We start from the raw sequence: 21802 nt of genomic DNA, 5'->3' as shown, positions 1-21802 counted from the left end.
CCGCCTTCAGTCTCCGAGCGGCTATTGCCGCTCGGGAGACTGTTAGACGGCGATCACGCCGTCTATTTACTAGGTGCAGCGCTGCGATGAGCAGCAGCGCTGCACCGGGGACAGCCGTGTGACACGGCTGTCCCCATGGGGGACAAGAGAGCGATCGGCTCTCATAGGCAGAAGCCTATGAGAGCCGATCGCCGTAATTGGCCGGCTGTGGGGAGGGAGGGAGCGAGGGAGGGAAAGGAATTAAAGGAAGAGGTTTTTTTTTTTTTTTTAAAGTGACAACATAAATATTTATTAAAAAAAAAATAAACATGGGGGGAGCGATCAGACCCCACCAACAGAGAGCTCTGTTGGTGGGGAGAAAAGGGGGGGGGAATCACTTGTGTGCTGAGTTGTGCGGCCCTGCAGCTTGGCCTTAAAGCTGCAGTGGCCAATTTTGCTAAAAATGGCCTGGTCACTAGGGGGGTTTAGCCCTGCAGTCCTCAAGTGGTTAAGCTTCTTCAGAAGTTAAAGAAATACTCATCCCATTCCAGCGCAGCGTAATATGTCCAGCGTTGCGTAAAATGTTGGCGCTTTATAAATACAATAAATAAATAAATAATCCCTATAGAGCAGGGGTTGGGAACCTATGGCTCGGGAGCCAGATGTGGCTCTTTTGATGGCTACATCTGGCTCACATACAAATCAGTAGGGGTGGATTCACTAAGCTACACTGCTCAAGCAGCACAGCTTAGTGTGGCAGTGCAAGTAACATTTTCAAGGTAGGCACGCTACTGCTGTATCATGCACTACTAACTTACTCACGCTCCCCCCAAAACTAACGGCTGCTCCAATTGTCCCACCCTGGATCCTGTCAGGTCCAGTGACTTTGTAGGACGAGATCCCCACACTTTGATTGGCCCAATAGGCAGCCTATTGGGCCAAAGTGCGGGGATGTTGTCCAACAAAGTGAATCAACCCCCAAGTCAGCTAGCTAATTGTACAAGCTGTTAGTGGGTTTTTTACCTGTCTGGCTCTCAGGGAAATAGCTGATGTTGCTGAAACCCAAGAGAAGCTGAAGACGTGTCTGACAATTCCGCTGCCCAGAGGATCAACTGTATACACATCACCCTCTGATGCGTATGTGCACTGTCCCAGTTTGAAACATATTGTATGGCTCTCACAGAATTACATTTTAAAATTTGTGGCGTTTATGGCTTTCTCAGCCAAAAAGGTTCCTGACCCCTGTTTGAAACTACATATCGATACCTTTCCTGTGCAAAGCAGGAATTTCTTCACTAAACCAGATGGTCCAACTTCTCCCTGAAAAATGTAAAACTTCCATCTACATTTATTAACAGATGAGGCACCTATGCTAAGTGGAGAAGGTGCAAATTCCTCATATTGATAAGAGCATATTTAATCACCTGACTACCCAGTTTAACCTAAAAAAAAAAAAAAGATATTTCTATGTGGTACTCAATTTTGTAGGATGGAAAAACTCACCAAGTACAAGGCATACTGGAGTGAACTTCTAAATAGTCACATTTCCAGAGAACTAATTCAACTCACATTCACATACTCCTCCAGATACTCTATATGTATCAATCATTGGAAAATTAAAAAAAAAAATCTCAATGGTACTATACTCCTGCTAAGCTATCGAAATTTTCAGATCCTGATAAAGAAAGTTGTTGGAGATGTATTATTATTTTTATTATTATTTAGTATTATATAGCGCCGACATCTTCCGCAGCGCTGTACACGGTATATATAGTGTTGTCACTAACTGTCCCTCAAAGGAGCTCACAGTCTAGTCCCTACGATAGTCATATTTCTATGTATGCATTGTGTAGTACATGTATATTTTAGTCTAGGGCCGATTTAGGGGGAAGCCAATTAACTTATCTGTATGTTTTTGGGGTGTGGGAGAAAAACTCAGTGCCCGGAGGAAACCCACACAGACATGGGGAGAACATACAAACTCCTTGCAGATGTTGACCTGGCTGGGGTCGAACCAGGGACCCAGCGCTACAAGGTGAGAGCCCTAACCACTACGCCACCGTGCTGTCAGCAGAAACAAAAAAATCTCCTCTATATACTATGGGAATGTCCCATATTAGGCCCATTTTGAAAATATGTGGATTTACTATTTTTTATCCAACATTAAGCGAAGCTCCAACTTAAAACCTGATTTAGCTTTACTGCATTTGGGGATAGATAAGTTTCCTTGAAACATGATATTTAAAATAATAAATCTATTTTGTACTGCCAAGCAAATGATTTTGGCATTATAGAGCTCAGGCACCAGAGGACCTGTATATCACAGCCTTTCAAAATTGGCTTTCAGCCTCTCCCCTTACATTCAGATATTTGTCTGGGTATGTTAAGGATATTATGTACTGTAGATCCCCAAATTCTTTACAGATTTACACTTAGGAGCATTGTTTTTTTTTATTCCATGCAATGTCTCAAAGAGTTCTGCACCCCTACCCATCTTTACTAGGATTTTCTAGGATGCTCTTTTTATATCCAATCATGTTAGTGACCTGTTGCCAATATGGCATATATCTTTATATTATTTTCAAATAAATATATGTTTTCAATGATTCAGATAATTGTATTTTTAGCTATATTTTACACAGCTTTACAACTTTTTTTTTTTACCTCAATAGACATTCTATACTCGTTAATTGAGTAAAAAGTAACTGTACAAAAAAAATAATACAAAAATATTTTACTGTTGAATTTGTCATTCAGTAATTCAGAACAATGTTTTGATCATTTTAGAAGGCTGTAGATAGAAATACATTTTTTAAACTCTTTTTATAGCTAGTAAAAAAACACAAAAAACAGAATAGAATAAAACAAGATGGAATGTACTGGAAAGTACAGCGTAATATTCCTTAAGCCTGGGAGCGACCCAGAAAAAATATTCCACTTAAAATAAGCACTGAGTGATGTATGAATTGGTTTCTATGTAAACAGTGGAAATGTATGTGGAGATTGTTCTTATCACACAATGAATTTCTTTATATAATATCCAGAATTTAGTAGCATCTTTCCTATGAAGAAGATAGTGAGGCCTGACGGTTACAAGGATGAGTTGTCACTCATGATGTCTATTTATTCAGGTGGAAAATGTTGGACTTGGTAGAGGTATAGAGACCCGTGAACAAGAAATAATCTCAAAACTGTAAAAAAGGACAAGGAATAAAGATAGACAACAATTACGGACCACTAGACAATTCTGAACATGACTGTAGTGCTATTTAAAAAAGTAATACTGGTATGAGTTTAATTTTACTGCAAGCGTTTTGTTTTTACTTTAGTTCTGATATGCAAGTATTTTTGCATGCAACATGCAGCAACAGGAAATATTAACAAATCTCTTAGAAGTCGTAATGTTATATAAAAAAGAGAGAGAAGGCCTTTTCTATGTGGCATTGTGTGCAGTTTAAGTGTCATTTTGGCTTTTATGCTGCAATAGTCGTATGAGTACAATATGGTTATTACATGTACAGTATGTGTCATACTGTTTATATATTTATTGGTCAAGGAGGTTGAGTTTGGAGAGGCTGTTTGTCATAATAAAGTGCTAAAGTGCAGTGTGTGCCCCATTTATGGCAACCATTGCATTATATATGCCATTTAAATCCCGCTTTCTAACATTATTCTGTTGGTTACTGTGTTCTTGATAATGATCTGGAAGAAAAATCTTATGACCAGAATTCCCATTTAATGCAGTTTCGTAATACATAATGGCTTGGGGTGGAAATCTACAAGTTTAAACAAAATTAGTCACTAGGGAAGTGATTAAACTGAGTACTTTTATCTTCCTGGCATATTATTTGAGAATGAGTCACACCATTCCATTCAGCTAATCCCCAACTCCAGAGAGTTCTAATTTTCAAATGTACCAACTATTAGCTCAGTATTGAGAGTGCCCATGTGACCTTTTTGGGTTTCTGCAGTTATATATAACCACGGACCTCTAAATTGTTCATTTGTCGAGCAGTTCAGCATCCAATTTGCTGCCCACAACAATTTAAGTGCACCTGAATGGCAGCAGTTGTAACACTATTAGCATTAAATTGCAGCCAAAAAGTGCTCAGTGGCTAGAAGATGGGAAGCTGACCTACCCGACAAGCATGTCGTTCAGCTTCCTGAGTGCAAGATGCCTTAAAAATCCATGACCTGGGTATCCAGGTTCCCGGTATTTTTCTTCCTTGCATACATTCTCTCCTAAAAAAAGTTTTAATGTCATCTGTTTCTACTCAGTTCTAGTCTCAATGATATGTGTCAGTGGGACTTAATAAGCTAAATAAGAGGATAACTCACCATTGTGATACAGACCAGGGATGCTCGGATGTGCCTCATCCACGAATTCGGCAATCCGCGTGGTTGCAAAAAAAAATCCGCATTCGGCCCCGACGCATGCGGATTTTCGTCCGCGTCCACGCAACCACGCGGATTTTCTGCCATGAATGGCGGATTCCCGCCCGGAGGCGGATTTTCTTTAAACGTTAATAACAAAGCCCCCATACATGCTACAATCCCCCAAATTGCATGGATTATCGAGGTGATAAGGGGCAACATAACTTCAACATAAAAAATTCCAAATTATTTTTTTTTTTTTAATGGCTTTTAAAGACAAATCACCACTGTAAATGGGGCTATTAATTGGTAATACGTGGTTTTAAAAAGGTATATACGCGTTAAGCAATCAAAGAGGTGAAGGCGGAGGAGGAGCGGACGTCATGACGTAGGTTCGTCCGCGCCGCTTCCCCACCACGAGACGGAGCTAAGGCGTTTGTGGAGCTGGCCCGGTAGAGGAACCAGACGCCCGGGGGTGCGATAGGAGAGGCGGCCACCCCGGCTCGGAAGGGAACCGGAGCGGGCGGCGACAGCTGGCGGAGTGGAGCGGAAAGCGGCTGGACGCCGTAGGCTCTGAGCCTGGAGTGCGCTGAGTGCGCCAAGATTGCCCGGCGGAAGTGGAGGCAAGGCGGAGGAGGCGAAGAGTATCCCCTCTAGCAGGCTGAGGGAGGAAGGGCCTGGAGGACTTGACTGAGAGGGGGTGAAGAGAGTAGAGTGACCCCGGAGAGTTGCTCACGTCCATCTGTGTCACGCTGAGCGATCCTGTCAGCCTGGAGCTGTGAGAGGACGGAAATTTGAAAGCAGCTGTGAAGGTGAGACGGTTGCCCCCCCTGCCCCCCTTGTACTGCGAAGTCTCCACATAAAACACGATAGCAGGTTGAGTGCGGGAACCTGAAGTGACGCATGGTCTGGCAGCAGTAGGAGCAAGTGTGACGTGCTGTATTAAGCCTTAGCTGTTCTTGTGAACCCAAAAGTGTCTGTCAGCTTGCACACTGAAGTATATTAAAGGCCGCGCTGAACATCCTGAGATGGCAGGGGGCACAAAGAAAAAGGGCACTGAAACGGGCAACGTGGGGGCAACAGGTCCCGGGACTAAGACACCACAGAGGGGTGCAGCAGACTTTTTTACCCCGGCAAACACTGGTAGCCCGCACGAAAGAACAGCAGCAAAGACAAGCAGAACAACCCAGGAGAGCCCACCTCAATCTGACACAAACAGAAAATCCACTAGCCTAGAAGAAATGTGGGCATACCTACAAATGTTGCCTACAAAACAGGACTTAAGTGATCAGACGGAAAAAATATTAGCCGCCACACGTGTAGAGGTGAACACATTAAGAGAAGAGGTGGGAGTGTTAACCGCACGGGCGGAGGCACTAGAGCAGGAACTCTCTAGGGTGAAAACAACGCTGATGGAGCTACAGCAAGAAAGAAATAATCAAAAATTAATTAATAGGGTGGTGTATACCCAACTAGAAGATATGCAAAATCGCTCCAGACGCTCAAACATCAGGATTCGGGGGCTGCAGGAATCCATAGGAGGAGAGAGGCTGCGTCAAACTGCTCAGATTATCTTTAATAGGATCTTGAAAAGGCCGGAAGATCAAGCGATTGTTATTGACAGAATTCATCGGGCGCTGGGACTAAACCCAAGAACAGGTGAAAAAGATAGGGATGTGATTTGTCGCCTACACTACTACACGGAAAAAGAAGCAATTATGACAGCAGCGTGGAAACATCCAGAAATAGAATTCGAAGGCAAATCGCTACAACTTTTTCAAGATCTGGCAACGTCAACGCTTCAACAGAGGAGAGCCCTTAAACCCCTGATTCAGGTGCTACAGAGGGAAGGAGCGATCTATAGATGGGGGTACCCATTTTCTCTGCAAATTAAAAGGGGAGCTCTTGCGTTTACTCTTAGAAAGCCCGAGGACCTGCCCGAACTTTTCAGAACATTTGATATTGCAGCGGTTGAGCTTCCTGACTGGGACATGGAGGGGATAATGTTGGGTAAGACGCGGCTAGGCCGCCGAAGCTGAAAGTTATTCGACAACATTTCTATACTGCTGAACTGAACATTATATGCCTAAGGAGTACTAACCTCCACATTAAGTAATATCTCCAACCGAGGGATGGGTTGAAAGTGATACGGACTGGGGGGGGGGGGGGTGGGAGGGGAAGAGAAATGTATCTAGGATATGTTTGGGTGTAAAACTGATGTACACAACCAGGTTTTGAGGGGTGGGTTGCAGGGGAGGGGGGAGTGGGGGAGGTGGTTAGTAGGGGTGGACGGGGGGCGCACCTGGGTGCCCCCCTCGTCCAGCCTGGAAACCAGGGGGTGGAGAGGGAGAGTGGTGTGATATAATGCCATGTAATTACACACAATATGGGAAGATACAAGGGAGGTATATAGGTTGTGTGTGGGTGTGAAATACATGTAGACAAATTATGTTTGGCAGGGGGGGGGGGGGGTTTGGGGGTGGGGGAGGGAGGCGGTCGGTAGGGGTGGACAGGGGATGCACCGCGGTGCCCCCCTTGCCCAGCCTGAAAACCAGGGGGGGGGGGAAGGGGAGTGGTGTGATATAATGGTATGGATTTACACATAATATGTGAAGACACAATGGAGGTATAGGGGATATGAATGGGTGTGAAATGTATTCATACAATTGTGCCTTGGTCGGTAGGGGTGGACGGGGGGCGCACCATAGGTGCCCCCCTCGCCCAGCCTGAAAACCAGGGGGTAGAGGGGGGGGGGAGGGAGAGTGGAGCGATCTAAGGATAGGTAATAACGCACATCAGGTGAAGATACTATGAAATAGAGGTGGTTAAAGTTAAGGGGTGTGCTAACAAGGCCCTAAGCTTAGGATAAAAGTGTATAGGACAGCGGAGGGGGGGGTATGGGTGCAGAAACGGGGGGGCAGGGGAGCAATGTGTGAGGTGATTAGAACCGCGGGGTGGATTGCCACAGATCGTACAGGGTGGTTGTAAGGATTGAAAAGGTGAATACACACGATTAAAGTAGAGAGGTGGTTAATTAAAATCCTAAAGTGTATGTTAGGGGATGTAGAAGGTCCTGTTAGGAGGGGATAATGGGGAGGAAATGGGGGATATAGAGTGACACATGGGTTGTGGTTAGGTTTAGGGGGGGGACAGGGATTGATATATACTCCAAAAGGGAAAATACACTGTGTGTGTTTTTGAGTGTTCTCTTTAAGGATAAGAATTTGGGAGGTGATGTGCAATGATGGGGGGGTGGGGGGGTGAAGAGCTGTTGTTTGAAATTGTAAAAGGTGGATAGTACCAGTAGGGGTGGTTAAAGGGGAAAGTTATAATTTTCCTGACCCATCTCCCTGGAACCGTAAATAATAGCCCAGCACTAGGGAGGGTTGGAGTGAGTAGTGTGGGGGAGGAGGAGGAGGTTAGGAATGGGAGAGAGGAGGAATAGGGGAAAAGTAGGGGGAGGCGTATTGGGTAGGTAACAGCAGGGAAGGCAAAGAGGAGATGATCCGTCTGGTGGGGGGGGGGGGGGGCGTCTTATGTGTGGTGATGTACCGTCTTCAGCCTCTTAAAGGGCTGAGAGCCCTGGATAGTGGAGGGGAGAAAAACCCTCAAAATAGAAGGATTTTCATACACCCCGGTAGAAGGGAGAGTGGACGACGTCCACTAAACGAGAATAGGCTGGGAAGGCTGGCTGTTTTAAACTTTTCCTTTGGTGTTCTTTTCTTCTTCTCTTTCTTTCTTTCACTACTTTGGCACTGTCTCGGAAATTCCCCACCGGTCCATAAAAGAAGAGTAGACAAACAAAAAAGATGGCACAAATTAATATGGTCTCCCAGAATGTCCATGGGCTGAATATCCCAGAAAAGAGAGCTATATTACTCCAGAGTCTCCATAAACAACAAATCCACGTTGCTTTCTTGCAGGAAACACACCTGAGAGGGGAGCAACATCCAGGGATTACCAATAGAAGGTACCCGATCGCATACTATAGTAACAATACGGAAGCTAAAAGTAGAGGAGTAGCAATAGTACTAGCAAATAGTATACGTCAAGAGGAGATCGAAATAAGTAAAGATACACAGGGAAGATATCTAATAATAAAGGGGGTATTTAATGATAGAAGGATGACGTTAGGGGTAATATACGCGCCAAATACGGGACAGGTGGGATTTATGGAGCAGTTTTTGAATAAATTAGATGAATTTGCAGAGGGAACAATAGTGGTGGCAGGGGACCTAAATTTTGTAATGGACCCCCAGGTAGATACTTCCACGGGGAAGTCATCCCTCACCAGAGGAGCCCATCAAAGAGTCAGGAGGGAATTAAGTAAGCGCCAATTAGTGGACATCTGGCGGATCCAACACCCCACATCAAGGGATTATACATATTATTCGCCCCCGCATAAATCATATTCGAGATTGGATTACTTCCTGGTCTCGCATAATTTATTATCAGAAGAAATTGAGACAAGAATTGAATCATCGGTAATATCAGACCACTCCCCGATCAGTATCAAGGTGGGATTTAGATTAAGGGAGAGGGGCCCATGGAATTGGAAGTTAAATGAATCATTGTTGAGAAAAGAGGAGAGGGTGCGGATGCTTGAGGAGGAGATGAAACATTACTTCGAGGAGAACGCCAGAGGTGAGATATCGCCGATAGTGGTGTGGGAGGCCCATAAGGTGGTAATGAGGGGAATCCTGATAAGAGAGGGGAGTAGAATAAAGAAAGCGAGGGAAGGGGAAATAGCAGGGTGCCTGGCAGAAATAACAAGGCTGGAGGGACAGCATAAAAAAACGTTAGCAGAAAATGTACGGACAGACCTGATAAGAGAAAGAGAAAAGCTTAAGAATCTGCTATTCTCAAAAGCAAAATTTGCAGCAACTAGATGTAAAAGAAATTTCTATGAGTTTGGAAACAAGGGAAGTAGGTTGCTGGCGAGACAGCTAAAGCAGCAACAGACGGCGAATTACATTCCATTTCTGTGCGATAATAAAGGGCAGAAGCATTATAGGAATGAGTCCTTATGCAGGTTGTTCCATAAATACTATGCTAAATTGTATGGGATGGAAGAGGGTGAATTGGGGAGCAGGGGGGGGCATGCAGGACTATGTGACAGCCTCTGGCATGGGAAAAATACATCCTATGGATGCAGATAATATGGAGAGAGAAATATCTGTGGAGGAATTGGATAGAGCGTTGGGGCAAATGCCAGGGGGGAAGGCCCCAGGCCCGGACGGATACACCCTTGAATATTATAGGAGATTTGGAGAAATCTTGAAGCCGTACTGGGTGAGGGCATTAAATGCCATTAAGGCAAAGGATAACTGTGAGGGCAGACTGGGTCGGGAATCCCTGGTGTCACATATCTCGGTGATTCCAAAGGAGGGGAAGGATCTGGCATCCTGCGCGGGATATAGGCCCATATCCTTACTCAACATAGATCTAAAGGTGCTAGCAAAAATCTTAGCAAATAGAATAAACCCAGTATTAAAGGAGTTGGTGCATTATGACCAGGTGGGATTTATACAGGGGAGGGAGGCAAGGGATAACACCGTGAGGTCGGTAGATGTGATTCAGTGGATTGGATCCTCACCTGGCCCTGTTGTCTTGCTATCTACAGATGCGGAAAAAGCATTCGACAGGGTCAGGTGGGGATATATTAAGGTGGTGTTGGAACATATAGGCTTGGGTGAAAACATGAGAGCCTGGATAGCATCTATGTATAAAGATTTAACGGCCAGAGTCAAAGTAAACGGAATATTGTCTAGCCCCCTGGAAATAACAAATGGAACCCGGCAGGGTTGCCCGTTATCCCCCCTGGTATTTGCCCTAACCCTGGAGCCTTTCCTGAGAACAATCCGCAATAACACAGATATTACAGGAGTAAAAATAGGTCTGACAGAGCATAAGATCGCTGCATACGCGGACGACTTGTTGTTCTATCTGACAAAGCCCAGAATAGCTCTGCCAAACTTAATGAAGGCATTTACGGAATATGGGAGGATTGCAAATTTTAAGATTAACTGGGATAAATGTGAGGCGATGAGTATGGGGTTGAAGGAGGAGGAAGTAGAACAAATAAAAACAAATTTTCCATTTAGATGGATGAAAGACTCCTTAAATTACCTAGGTATAAAACTGGCGAGAAATACGCAGGAGAATATTAGATTAAATTACTATCCATTGCTCAATATTCTGAAAAAAGATCTAGAAAGATGGGTTAAATTGAAACTTTCCTGGTTTGGAAGGATTAATGTGCTTAAAATGAATATTATGCCGAGGCTGTTATATGTCTTCCAGGCCCTCCCTGTTCCTCTACCCAGGAGCTACCTGGATGAATTAAGAAGGATGTTCACAAAATTTATATGGCAGAATAGAAGGGCTAGGTTGAAATTTGCATTTATCTCACAGTCAAAAGATAAAGGGGGTCTTGCGGTACCGGATCCCATAAGATATTACCAGGCGGCTGTCTGTTCAAGGGTGGTTGATTGGAACAGAAATGAAGCCTCTAAACAGTGGGTGGGGGTGGAAAAGGAATTTGTGGAGGGTGAATTGAGGGAAGCCCCCTGGCTCCCATATGTACTGGAGGATTACCGAATGCCAGGTACACTGGTAGAAAATACCCTGAAGACTTTTAAGAAGGTAAGTAGTAGGAGGGAGATTTCTATGAGCCCCTCTCCCCTCATGCCATTGTTGGGAAATAACAGATTCCCACCGGGGTGCCTTAAAGGAGGGTACAGAGAATGGAGGACGGGAAGAAGCCCACAGATTTGCTCCATGATTAGAAAAGGTAGATGGTTGGATGAAAGGGAAATAGCAGAACAACTTCAGGTGACGCAGATAGATAGGTGGAGCATGTATCAATTTAGACATTTCCTTCTCACATTGGGCACGAGGGAGACACTTTCAAGGGAACTGACTCAGTTTGAGAGGCTCTGTCTGATGGAGGGACCGACAAAGGGAACATTAGCAAAAATTTATAAAATATTGGAGGAAGAGGAAGACCATACTCTAAAGTACAAAATAAAGTGGGAGGGGGACACGGGGAGGAACTGGGAGAGCACCCAATGGGAAAGAATCCTGAGGATGACACACAAGGCCTCGATGTCCACTAGAATACAGGAATCTGGGTATAAGTTAGTAATGAGGTGGTATTATACGCCAGTTAGATTAAACAAGATGAATGGGGCAAGCCCAATGTGCTGGAGGTGTGGTAAGGAAAGAGGAGAGTTGCTGCATATTTGGTGGACATGTGAAGGCCTCGCTGGATATTGGGAGAAGGTAAAGAAATATATATGGGAACTGGCTGGAATTCCAGTTCAGTCAGGTCCGGAGGTATATTTGCTACATCTGGTGGAAAAAGGGATTAAAGAGTATAGAGGGTCATTGGGGATGCACTTAATTAATGCAGCTCGAATTCTAATTGCAAGAAACTGGAAGTGTCAACAGGCCCCCACCATAAGGGAATGGTTTATAGAAATAGACCAAATCTATCAGATGGAAGAACTTTCAAGTATAATTAAGGGAAAAGAAAATCGGGGGTGGGATAAATGGTTAGAATTCAGAGAAACAGAAGAATACGAGAAGGGTAAGATATAGTGTCCAGAGGGGGATGTGAGGCGAGCCTATGGGCAGGGAGACATAGGCCTGGGCTCGTAGGTATCTGCGGGTGGCCGGGCGGTTGGTGGAGGTGGCACACGGTGGAGTTCCGGGGCCGAGGCCATTATGTATAAATCTTGGTCACCATGAAGAGAAAGACAGGTGGGACCGGTGGGTATCTATTCACTACACTGGGTGTGATCTAATTCTCTGGGTGGTGGCTCTAAATCTTGTACCAGTGTCTCTTAGAGGGGGTTGTAAACTGAGGAGAAGGAAAGGGCTTCTTCCCCAAGATGGGAGAAAGGTCAGGAAGGAGTTAGGGCTAATAAGAATTGGTGTAGGAAGAGGCGAGAGAAGAAGTACTGTCCTGGGAACAGTGGAGGTGGGTCAGACTTGGGGAAGGGGAGGGGGGGGTAGACACACTTTTAGGAGTATATGTATAAGATGTTGTACTGGTATCTTTTTGTCTCTTTTTGTAAGATGATGGGAAATATTTATTGTTGGATAAATAAAGAATAAAAAAAAAAAAAAACAAAGAGGTGAAGGCGAGTTCCAATGGCACTTGGCGGCGAAGGTACCACTGGAGGAGGATGAGTGGCTGACGCCAAAAAGACCCCAGAGAGGTTTTTGTAATTTGTTTTTTTTTTCTTTTTTTGCAGCAATTAGCAATGACATCGCAGCAGAGTTGTCAGTGGACACGGGCAGTGTGAACGCAGAGTGCAGTGGTGGTAGCGACTGAGTCAGGAGAAGGACAATGCGGGCGGTCAGTTCAGCAGCACAGAAGGACCACGGCAACATACTGGTAGTACTAGTAGCAGCACAGCGTCATAGTGCTGGCCAAAAAATTAAATGCACCCGGTGACCCGGGCAGTGTGAACGCAGACAGAGTACATTGGTGGAAGCGAGTGAGTCAGGAGGACGAGGACAATGCGGGCGGTCAATTCAGCAGCACAGAAGGACCATGGCAACATACTGGTGGTAGTAGTAGCAGCACAGCGTCATAGTGCTGGCCAAAAAATTAAATGCACCCGGTGACCCGGGCAGTGATATAACGCAGGCAGAGTACATTGGTGGAAGCAACTGAGTCAGGAGGAGGAGGACAATGCGGGCGGTCAGTTCAGCAGCAGCAGCACAGAAGGACCATGGCAACATACTGGTGGTAGTAGTAGCAGCACAGCGTCATAGTGCTGGCCAAAAAATTAAATGCACCCGGTGACCCGGGCAGTGATATAATGCAGACAGAGTACATTGGTGGAAGCGACTGAGTCAGGAGGAGGAGGACAATGCGGGCGGTCAGTTCAGCAGCAGCAGCAGCACAGAAGGACTAGATGTAGATGTGATATACTTAGACTTTGCTAAGGCATTCGACACTGTTCCCCACAAAAGTCTGGTGCAAAAGATGAGGATGCAAGGACTGGGGAAGAGTCTGTGTGCTTGGATAGGGAACTGGCTAATGGACAGAAAACAAAGAGTTGTGGTCAATGGATCATACTCAAAATGGGAGACTGTTAGCAGTGGGGTCCCACAGGGGTCTGTACTGGGTCCAGTGCTCTTCAATTTATTTATTAATGACCTAGTGGATACAGTAGTGAGCAATGTTGCTATTTTTGCAGATGATACAAAATTGTGCAGAATCATCAACTCTAAGGAAGATAGTGTTATATTGCAACAGGATCTGGATAGGATGGCTATATGGGCACATACATGGCAGATGAAATTCAATGTTGACAAATGTAAAGTCATGCATTTTGGTCGTACCAATGGTCTAACACCATACAAAATAAATGGGATACAGTTGGGGACATCAAACTTGGAGAAGGACTTAGGAGTACTCATCGACAACAAGTTAAATAATCGTACTCAATGCCAAGCCGCTGCAGCTAAAGCTAACAAAATTTTGGGATGCATTAAAAGGGAAATAAAAACTCGAGATGCTAGCATAATATTGCCCCTGTTTAACTCTCTAGTAAGGCCACATCTGGAATATGGAATTCAGTTCTGGGCACCACATTACAAAAAAGATATTGCAGTTTTAGAGCAGGTGCAGAGACGAGCAACAAAATTGATACGTGGGATGGAAGGTCTCACTTACCAAGAAAGGTTAGATAAACTGGGTTTATTTAGTCTAGAGAAAAGACGCCTTAGAGGAGATCTAATTAACATGTATAAATACATCAGAGGGCAATATAATAGCTTGGCGGATGAGCTTTTTGTCCCTAGGCCTTCTCAAAGGACTAGAGGACATGATCTGCGCATGGAGGAAAAACGTTTTAGCCATTTATTTAGGAAAGGGTTCTTTACAGTAAGAGTGATTAAGATGTGGAATGCATTGCCACAGGAAGTCGTTATGGCAAACTCTATACCTGCATTTAAAGGGGGCTTAGATGCTTTCCTTGCGTTGAATGACATCCATGGCTACAATTACTAGGTAATGCCAATGATGTTAATCCAGGGATTTTATGATCAACAGGGATATGTGAGGGAGCAGGCTGGAGTTGTACTTTGTACTGGTTGAACTCGATGGACGTATGTCTTTTTTCAACCAAAGTAACTATGTAACTATGTAACTATGTAACTATGACTATGGCAACATACTGGTGGTAGTAGTAGCAGCACAGCGTCATAGTGCTGGCCAAAAAATTAAATGCACCCGGTGACCCGGGCAGTGATATAATGCAGACAGAGTACATTGGTGGAAGCGACTGAGTCAGGAGGAGGAGGACAATGCGGGCGGTCAGTTCAGCAGCAGCAGCACAGAAGGACCATGGCAACATACTGGTGGTAGTAGTAGCAGCACAGCGTCATAGTGCTGGCCAAAAAATTAAATGCACCCGGTGACCCGGGCAGTGTGAACGCAGAGTGTAGTAGCGACTGAGTCAGGAGGACAAAGCGGGCGGTCAGTTCAGCAGCTCAGAAGGAGGACCATGGCAACTTACTGGTAGTAGTACCATATCACCAAAAAATTAACCAAGGTAGGCACTAGGCAGGTAGTAACTGTCTTTATAAAGGCAGGCATAGTTAACAACAGCACATGCAGCAGCCACTTCATGTCCCCCTGTGTCCGACAACAGGGGCCAGGAACTCACCTTCCACCCAAGCCTGGTTGATTTTCAGGAAGGCGAGTTTGTCCACAGAGGCATGGGAGAGCCGAGAGCGCTTCTCTGTGACCACGCCACCGGCCGCACTAAAGCATCTCTCTGAGAGGACACTGGAAGGAGGGCAGGATAGAAGTTCCAGGGCGTACTGGGAAAGCTCGCTCCAGATGTCCAGTCTCTTGACCCAGTACTCCGAGGGGTCCACGGGGCTGTCGGTGTCATTGAGCCTGCTGAATGACCCCATATAGTCAGACACCATGGTGGTCAGTCGTTGCTTGTGCTGGTTGGTGGTGGATGCTGTGGCGGGCACCTCTGTTCTGGGCTGCTGCACTGCATACAGGCTCTTGCTTAGGCTCTTCAGGTCTCCGGGGTGCCAGTTGCTGCTGCTGTTGCTGGTGCTGGTGGTTGTTGTTGTGCTGCTAGTGGCCATGGCAGGCACCTCTTGCTGGCTTGGCAGAGCAGTTACAGTGGGGGTGGAAGGCTGGGGGAATGCTTCCAGTAGTCTGCGCACAAGGGCCTCCTTCAACTCCCTTGTGCGTTGCTCGGTGGTGGATGGCGTCATTAAGTCTCCCAGCTTCCCCTTCAGACGGGGATCAAGCATCAAGGTAATCCAGATGTCCTCCCTTGAACGCATCTGGATCACCCGGGGGTCCCTGCGAAGGCAGCGCAACATGTGCACAGCCATGGGAAACAAGTGGGCCCTGCCAGCAAGATCTTCCTCGTCCTCGCCATTTTCCCATAACGCATGCCTGTCCTCTTCCTGTGCCATGTCGTTGTCCTCCTCAAACCGCCATCCACGTACATTGCCTGCTGCACTCTGCTCCTCCTCCTCATTCAGGTTAGGGGCCTCCAACTCTTCCACTACCTGCTGTGAGCCCTCCTCTGAGCTGGACTGTGCTGCCATCTGCTCCTGTTGTTCCAACTGCCTCAGGGCTTCTTCCCCACGCTCAATTAAATTGTCCATTGCCTGCTCCAGTAGACAAACCAAGGGCACCCACTGGCACACAGAGGCCCGCTCCTCACTGACCATCTTGGTTGCCTCCAGGAAGGGACTCAGCACCAGGCATACTTGCTGCATCAGTGTCCACTGAGTGGCAGTAATCATGGGGACTTGCTGGTTGCTGGGGACACTTGGGTCTAGCATGTAGGCCCTAAGAGCCAGCCTGTGCTGACACAGCCGCTCCAACATGGCCAGAGTCGAATTCCAGCGAACTGGCATGTCGATGATCAGCCGGTGTTGTGGCCTTCCATACTGCTGCTGTAAGGTGGACAAGAGTGCAGAGGCAGTGGCTGACAGGCGGAAAAAGCGTACCACCACCCGGGCATCCTGCAGCAGCTCGCTCATCCCCTGGTAGGTGCGCAAGAAGCGCTGCACCACAAGATTGAGCACGTGGGCCAAGCAGGGGATGTGCTGGAGGTTTCCCTGCTGCACTGCTGCCACCAGGTTGGCCCAGTTATCGGCTGCCACATACCCCACTTCCAGGCCTCTGGGGGTCAGCCACCTCCGCTCCTGCTTCCTGAGGGCGGCCAGGACGTTGGTGGCCGTAAGCCTCTCCTTCCCCAGGGTCACCAATTTTAAAAGGGCTTGGCAGTGCCGAGGCTTGGCGCTGCTGCTGCCGAGGCGGGCTTGCTTTCCGGGTGCAGAGGGAGTTTCGTGACAGGACCCTTCTGCATCCCCCCTGATCCCGCGTGGTGGCACCACTAGCTGGGCTGATGCGCTCTTGTCCTCCCTTCCTTCCATCAGTGTCACCCAGTGGGCCGTAAAGGACAGGTAGCGACCTGTCCCAAATCTGCTACTCCACGAGTCCATGGTCACGTGGACCCGCTTGCCCACAGAGTAGTCCAGGGAACGGGCCACGTTTTCCACCGCAAACTTGTGGAGTGCTGGGATCGCGCTCCTGCTGAAATAGTGTCGACTGGGGACTTGCCACTTGGGGATGCCAAATTGGAGCAGCGTCCGCATGGCGCTCCCCTCCTGCACCAGGGAGTAGGGAAGCAGCTGTGATGCCATGGCCCGGGCCAGCAAGCCATTTAGTTTGCGGATCCGCCTGTGGCTTGGAGGCAGAGGCTTGGTCAGACCCTGAAAGGTGTCGCTCAGCTGGGTCTGACGACGCTGGGATGCAGGGGAGACAGAGGAGAGAGACGAACACTGGCTGCCAGCCTCAATGTCTGTGTCCTGAGTAGCCGAGGTGGAAGAGCGCTTGCGTGCTACTACTGCTGCTGCTGTGGGGGATTCACGACCCTGAGGGAGGGATGATGCTGCTGCGCTGGTGGGCCTTCTGCTCTCAGGAACCCCTGCCAGCAGTGCCTGCTTCCTCTTAAACTCCGCATACTCGCGGCAGTGGCGGCTTCTCAGGTGGCCCTGGAGGGATGAGGTACCCATCTTGCTCAGACTTTTCCCACGGCTCAATCTTTTGCTGCATAACCTGCACACCGCATACCTTTTGTCATCAGTACATTCCTCAAAGCAATCCCACACTGATGACTTTAATTTACTGCGGCCCCCACTAGCAGAGGGTGCAGCGGAACAATGTGTGGTAGTAGTTGCCGGGGGTTGCATGGTGGTGGTGCCAGCTGAAGCAGTGTCCTGTCTACTTCCTCCATGCCCACTGCTGCCGATGCCCCTGCCCCTGCCCCTGCCTGACATATGGCGATATCCTTGCCTAGGCGACTCGTCATCCTGCTCTGACCATTCTTCCACGGACTCAGCAGGCTGCACATAGTTAAGGTCCACAACGTCGTTATCATCAGCAGCATCATCATAATCCAGCTCTTCCTCTGACTCCCCCGCCTCCTCTTCTGTCCCTACATCCCCAGACACAGACCCCTCTTCTTCATCACCAGAACTCAACAACGCTTGTGATTGTGGCCCGATCTCAATCTCTGCCACATCAGTCCCCAGTAAGTCCTGAGCTTCTTGCATCAGCAGGTTCCCAGAAGCCGGACTGAGGGACAGAACGCTGTCATCCTGGGAGAGCTGCTGACCAGTGGGTGCTGGGGTGGATGTCACAACAAGCGTGGGACGTTGGCTGCTGCTGCTGCTTGGAGTGGTGCTCACAGTAGAGGTCTGGGAGGAAGTCATGATGTCCATGAGTACGTCAGGTTCCATTTGCTCAACCACCACACGGGGACCAGAAACTTTAAAATATTTGGACAATGGCGTCCGCTGACTCGGCCCAGGCTTTGCTGCCCCCCTTTCTGCTGCATCACGACCACGTACAGCTGGGTGTCCTCTCCCTGGACGTGGAGCAGTCCCAGAAGTGGCTGAGGCAATTTAACTCCCTTTCCTCTCACCCCGCGAAACCCTGCCAGACATGTTGCTAGTAATGAATCACTGGATGCAGTGGGCACAGTACAAGGTCACTGAAGGATGCAGTGGGCACAGCAGTGGGCACTGGATATACAACTAGGTCACTGAAGGATGCAGTGGGCACAGTACAAGGTCACTGAAGGATGCAGTGGGCACAGCAGTGGGCACTGGATATACAACTAGGTCACTGAAGGATGCAGTGGGCACAGGATATACAACTAGGTCACTGAAGGATGCAGTGGGCACAGTACAAGGTCACTGAAGGATGCAGTGGGCACTGGATATACAACTAGGTCACTGAAGGATGCAGTGGGCACAGTACAAGGTCACTGAAGGATGCAGTGGGGACTGGATATACAACTAGGTCATTGAAGGATGCAGTGGGCACAGTACAAGGTCACTGAAGGATGCAGTGGGCACAGCAGTGGGCACTGGATATACAACTAGGTCACTGAAGGATGCAGTGGGCACAGTACAAGGTCACTGAAGGATGCAGTGGGCACAGCAGTGGGCACTGGATATACAACTAGGTCACTGAAGGATGCATTGGGCACAGTACAAGGTCACTGAAGGATGCAGTGGGCACAGCAGTGGGCACTGGATATACAACTAGGTCACTGAAGGATGCAGTGGGCACACAAGGATGTCACACTGTGTAATGAGATGCTTATATGCCAGCGAGCGAGCAGTGGGCACTGGGCACGGCACAAGGTCACTGACAATGAATGAACAGCACTGGCAGAGAGTGGCGGCGCCGGCGGTGTGACTAGCTGCCTGCAAATAAGACAAGTGTATAACTGTCACTGGAATATACAAGTGAACACTGCAGCTGCACTTACACAGATAATCCCCACTCCCACTACACTGACTACACTGCAGCACTGAACCTGCCTGCACTACACACAGTTAAATAATCACTAGACTCCCACACTCCCACTACACTACACTGACTACAACTAACTACAGCAATCACTCACTGACTAGCTAACTGTGTACAGTATAAGAGCAGTGTTAGCAAAAAAAACGCTTTGTTTTTAACACAATAAATGCACTTGCTCAAACAACAATGGCCTGCAGATAATCCTCTCAGCACCACAGTCTAGCAAGGACAGAGCTTTTCATCATGGCCGCCGCTTTATATTCAGGAGGGGAGGGCATAGCTCCCCTCCTGTGATTGGTTGCTAGGGCCTGGCTGGGGCCCTCTGATTGGCCTGCAATGTGTCACTTCCGCATAATTTGACGCATTTCCGCTAACCACGACTTCAGCGCCGGGTTTCACGAGCGTGAATGCGGATTTCTGTCCGCATTCACGCGAAGCCGAAGCAGATTTTCGTGGTTGAAAATCTATTCACGGCTTAGCGTGTCCGAGGCGGAATGCGTCAAAATGGTCGTGAATCCACGCGTAAGCGTGATCACGACCTGGCGGTGAGCACCACTGATACAGACAGCGATAGAGTGAAACCCTGACAAAAATCTGTCATCACTTTAAACAAAAACTAAACAAGTACTGGGCAAAGTGCAGGATAAAAATGCAACAACACATTTGTGTAGTGTAGCAAAAAAAAATCCTGTCCATTTCTTGTGTCAGAAAGTACACTGACCGTAGGAGTGGCGAGAATAAAAGCAGGCAAATTGGGCTCATAGTCCAGCTGGAAACGAGCACCGCCATAGGCCACAATGCTGACTGTACAATTTGGGTGCCAGAATACTGCTATTATATTAGAGAGCTGCGGTGTTTGCATGAAGTAGAGGTGGTCTGCAAGTAGCACTAGATCTGTAAGTATGTGACGGCTGTCTGGGATGCCAAGTACCCCTTAAGCCACATTGTTGGTGCACACTGCTGCATATTTGACCTAAGGCATCCTATGACCATTTAACGTTAAGAATTAGATTTTTTGCCTAGTCAACACTGACACGGCCTAGAGCACGTGTCGAACTCCAGGCCTGGAGGGCCAGATCCATGCCAGTGTTTAGGCTGGGCTGAGAAAGAAAGGAATGTGTTCTACCTGATGGACCACACCTTTCCTGATTCAGACCCATCAATTCATTTGAACTGCATAAAAAATGTGTGAGGATTTCGGCCCTCGTAGGACCGGTTTGACATACCTGGCCTAGAGCTATGGAATTATACTCTGGAGATATAGTGAACATACATTATTGGCTATCTTGCCATATTGTAATTTATGATGCTTCCTGTGAGGAAGCATTTCTACACAATTGTGAAACGTTTTTATGAGTTTGTGTTATGTAACCATAGTAGACATAGTTTTATATGTCTGTTTACGTGAATGAGTACTGTCTTTTTATCAAATAGACTGAGTATTTAAAGTTATGTTTTAAGATATTCTGGATACTAGCCTATGGAAACCCTCAAAAATTGGTTCTTTGTTGTACAGCTTTCACAGTGAACAATCGTTAACCCTTTGCACTCAAAACACAACAACAAGCTGGAACTCTCATAATAGTAAAAATAACTGGGCTGTCACAATGGAGGCTCATAGCTCCCAAAATGGACTGCAGTAATTTTGTGCTGGCCTGGACCCAAAGTGGACAATTTGGGATCAGAAAAGTGGGCGCCGCCATAAGCGTCCACATTAAAGTAAGGCCATATTGCGGCTATAGCTGCAAATATGGGCAGAATGCTACATTAAAGGAAGCAAGCATGCTGGGGACAATAGTGCACCAGAGTTTGGCTGCCGTGTAGCTTAACTCAGGAGCAATATAGCCTACGGTGTAAAATAGCGGTGAATAAGGGGTGGTTTGTGCTAGGTGTAGATAGGGGAGAGTTAGAGTACAGAGGCGAATAGTAGAATGTAGGTATAAATACTGATATTCTTCTATAGGGGATAGTACAAGACAAGTAAAATTACTGATATTCTACTACAGCAGACTGAATATCAATAACATTTACCAATATTCTAATACCAGTAATACAACACCCACATTTACTTGTATCTTTTTTGCATAAAGACTAGTTAATTCTTATTCTCAACGCTAGTGAATTAGTACATTATAAAATCACTGCAGTCCATTTTGGAAGCTTAAATCCTCAACTCTACAATCTACTATATTTTTTGGACTATAAGACGCTACTGACCATAAGACGCACCTAGGTTTGAGGACAAAAACCAGAGGAAAAAAATATATACTAAACCTGGTGCATTCATGGTGAAGGGGCATCTTGTGGATTGTGCCCCCTTGCATCTCCCTGTGTCCTCTTCTGTCCCCAGTGGGTCCTCCTCTATGCCCTGTTGTGTCTCCCTTTTGTCCTCCTCTATGCCCCTTTGTGCCCCAGTGTCCTCCGTTTTTCCACCTGTGCCCTTCTTTGCATGGGCACAACACAGGGATTCCCTGACGTTGCAGTGGGTTGGAGTTTCATATTGGCAGGCGTTCACAAGTCAGAAACTCCCTGCATTTGGACTATAAGACACAGTGACTTTTC

This window comes from Hyperolius riggenbachi, chromosome 4 (genome assembly GCF_040937935.1).
Source record: "Hyperolius riggenbachi isolate aHypRig1 chromosome 4, aHypRig1.pri, whole genome shotgun sequence".
Classification (NCBI taxonomy): domain Eukaryota; kingdom Metazoa; phylum Chordata; class Amphibia; order Anura; family Hyperoliidae; genus Hyperolius; species Hyperolius riggenbachi.
The sequence above is the reverse complement of the archived record's forward strand: the minus strand, read 5'-3'. Positions refer to the sequence as shown.